We start from the raw sequence: 3,675 nt of genomic DNA, 5'->3' as shown, positions 1-3,675 counted from the left end.
TAGATCTTTTTTTTTTTTTTTTAAAAAAAACAGCTGCACAGTATTCCATGTAGTAGCAAGAAGTAGAATAATCATACCGGTAGCTAAAATTTATAGACTGCTGTTTGCCAAGAACTGTTCTAATTTAATCTTCAAGGAACTCCATGAAATAAGCAGCCAATATTAGTACCATTTTACAAACAAGATATCTCAGAACCAATACAAAATTACCATGCCTTATTTCATCTGTTGCCAGACATTCAGTTGTTTCAACTGCTTGTGGTGACAAACATGAGACCAAATCTCCTTGCCAAGGTGCAGGTAGGATGATGCCAAGATGGAAACAGATGAGGTGTGGGGCATCTGCATTTTTAGATTCAAGGGATACTTCCAGACTTCCCTCATGGTTGTATTAAGAGAGACTGTAAATACTGAGAAGGGTGGGAGTGGAATATAGAATGAGGAGTGAGCTGGTAGGATGGCCAGAAAGGGGATGGGTGGAGGGATGTATGGCAGATACACCCGACGGCAATAACTTGCTTAAGCCTACCCTGAAAATGACCCTGTATGGCACCTGAATGTGTGTCTGGAGTTCCCAGCTAAGGAATTCAGGAGTGGCCATCTGGGAGATTTGTTCCTTGTCTGTGAGGCACATTTGAAGCCCTTGGATCCATCCTGTGGAATGTAAGCTGTACAGGAGATCCGGGCCCTTTGTTTTGGGTTAATTGAAGGTTGTTAGGTGGAGGTTGTTAGGCAGAGGGTGCTAACTGAAAATGCTATATAAACTGCACGCTTTTTGCAAGTGGTTGTGGTTCTTCTGCCCAGTCTGCCGCCGCTGGACCGTCCCTGTATGTAAGTTTCCCACTAATAAAACCCTGTGTCTCATCTGCTGGCTCCATGTCTCTTTGGCTTCTTGAACATGATGCCATCCTTGTTGAGGTTAACAGGGGTCCAGCACAACAAGGGACAGCTCAAACTCCAACTTCATCCACTTTCCAATTGTGCATAAGGACAATTCTGGGTAAAAGCAGCCTTTTCCCGCTATTTCTTCCAATGTCCCTAAACTCCAAGGCGTCAACGCACTTCTGCCTTGTCTCCCCCACCCAAGACCTTCCACCCACCCTGCGGTGCATCTGGGCCCCAGCTGTGCCAACTTTGTTAGGCTTAGGAAAGATGTCAAGCCTTTCAATATTTACTTTATCCCAAGAACATAAGGCAGGCAGACAGGCCTCCATCCCTACGTACCATTTACACAGATGTCAGGCCGTGGATGTGGGTTCATTTTTCATTCTTTAATCCACAGGTAAGAATTAAACCATAACCTGCCTCACCAACACCACAGCATCAATATTTTCTCAGACTGGAACATGGTTTCCCCGTTCTTATCCACCATTTAAAAATAAACTTAACATATGGCATTTGTCTTATGTCAAAGGAATGCAATGTGCTTTTCTTGACATATGACTCAATTCAAACACTGGGAAAAACTTTGATATTTCAGAGGAGTGTGCAGTGGGAGGGAATAGGATTGCTACCTTCCCCCATTACACTGGTTAATCCCTTGAGGCAAATTTCCAGAACCTGAGATGTCCTGAGTTTCTCAGATAATTGAGTTGCTTAAATCAAAATATGTGTCATACCGACCCAAGGGTAATGCTGGATACTCAGTAAGACTTCTTAAAATCACAGTCAAACCAATAGGTAAAATGCATGGAAGTTGGGAGCACCCAAGATTATATTTATGGAGTTTTCTCAAAGGCCCTGCAATGCCGGATCAATCATTCAAACACACCCCAATGACACCACATCAATGGAGGTAAAGGAAAGAGGACATGGACACACAGCAAAAGCTTGGAAGTGGGGAAAACGTTCATATACAAGCAGAGCAACAATGAAAATAACTACCACTTGCTGGATGTTTATAAACATCGTACAAACTTAGCACTTTGCCTATGTGATGATGCTCAATACTCGCAACCATCTTCTGAGGCTGATATCGTTATGAGCCCCATTTTACATATGGGGAAATTGAGATTTAGAAAGCACAACATTTTGGACAAAGTTATACAGCTATCGAAGGAACAGGAATCCAAGTCCACTTCTGTCTGATTCTAGAGCTTGGCCTGACTCTGTTCATAACAAAGGCTTATTATTATATGTCATCAGGGAGAGCAGGTTGTAAATCCCATCTCTCAAGACATAACTATGATTCTGTGAATTTTTGCCTCCAAACAACTTCTCAACTTTTTTTCTTTCTTTGGGACGGAGTCTCACTCTGTCACCCAGGCTAGAGTGCAGTGGTGTGATCTTGGCTCACCTTAAGCTCCGCCTCCCGGGTTCACGCCATTCTCCTGCCTCAGCCTCCTGAGTGGCTGGGACTACAGGTACCTGCCACCACATCCGGCTAATTTTTTTTTTTTGTATTTTTAGTAGAGACGGGGTTTCGCCGTGTTAGCCAGGATGGTCTCCATCTCCTGACCTCATGATCCACCTGCCTTGGCCTCCAAAAGTGCTGGGATTATAGGCATGAGCCACTGCACCCGGCCAACAAATTCTCAACTTTCTAACCTGCCTGTTCATGCACTGAAGTAGCCTACTAGCTGCGTACCCAATATTCTAATCCCTTCACTTAGGTTACTGGAAGAGTGATCTTCCAGGGGACTAGAATATCATCATGAGCTCACTTGCTCAGAAATCGTCAGCGATTCTGATATATAGCTCTCTGACTAAGACGATGCCCTACAGACAGTGAGCACACGAATATTTACTGAATGACTAAACATGCTCCAGTGACCTTCTTCCTTTCCCTGGCACAGTTTCTGAAATTAGGTGTCCTAGGTCACACCTATAGATCAGGCCATGTTAAATACTGGAAAAACACTCTTTCGAGTCTGAAAGACTTGAGCCCTGTCTTTCTTGGCTCCATGCCCTGAGGCAAATCCCTTCAAGGCTCTGTTTCTTTTTTCTTCCATGTCCCCATTACCTGGTCAGTGTAAACTTAGCAGTGGTATATGCCTAAAGAACACAGGATTCTCACAATATCATCATTAATAAATACTGTTGAAACATTTTATCGGTCATTCACACCTTAGTAAATCAACAGATCTGAGCCAATTTCCCTGTGACTGCGAGGTGGGAGCAGGGTATTTAAGGAAGAAAAGTTTTTGTGGGCCAGAAGAGGAGGCCCTGTTGGAACATGGTGTCCTGCCTGGTAGAAGGTTGGTGGTCACCAGCTACCCCCATGGTGGCCCTGGAATTTTAGAAGTTGCTGTGGGGAGGACAGAAGCTCCTGGGAGGGAAAGGAAGAATGCTTAACAAGAACCAAAAATGGGCCAAAGACATTTTACTAACCTCAGAGTTTTGACTACCTGAGACCCAGATTGAGCTGTGGCCCTAGGAGAAAGAGAAATGGTGAGGAGGACACAGCTGCCTTCTTCACCTGTGTGAGCTATTTTTGCACAATTTGCTCCTGGCGACATTGGGAGAACTTTTTAGGTACCAATTGCTGAGAAACCAACCACTCCCAAACAGCAATGATTTATTATTGTCTCCTCATTTGCTGGATTGGCAATCTGGCTGGTTCTTCTGCTAGTCTTGCCTGGGGTCATTCATGTAGCCATGGTCATTTGGCAGCTTGACTGAGGCTGGAGAGCCCAGTGGCTTCATTTATGTGTCTGGTAATTGATGCCTCAGCTT

General features: G+C 44.3%; 1 long non-coding RNA gene across 1 annotated transcript in view; it reads right to left on the bottom strand.

The window, feature by feature from the left end:
* LOC108527670 (uncharacterized) overlaps window positions 1-663 on the bottom strand; it is an 8,091-nt gene extending 7,428 nt beyond the window's left edge. The window contains exon 1 of the long non-coding RNA XR_001884883.1: window positions 554-663. This is a non-coding gene — a long non-coding RNA (uncharacterized LOC108527670). The remainder of the gene's footprint in view (window positions 1-553) is intronic.
* Between the last annotated feature and the right edge of the window lie 3,012 nt (window positions 664-3,675).

This window comes from Rhinopithecus bieti, unplaced genomic scaffold (assembly GCF_001698545.2).
Source record: "Rhinopithecus bieti isolate Rb0 unplaced genomic scaffold, ASM169854v2 scaffold_4816, whole genome shotgun sequence".
In the NCBI taxonomy this organism is placed as follows: Eukaryota; Metazoa; Chordata; class Mammalia; order Primates; family Cercopithecidae; genus Rhinopithecus; species Rhinopithecus bieti.
The sequence above is the reverse complement of the archived record's forward strand: the minus strand, read 5'-3'. Positions and strand labels throughout refer to the sequence as shown.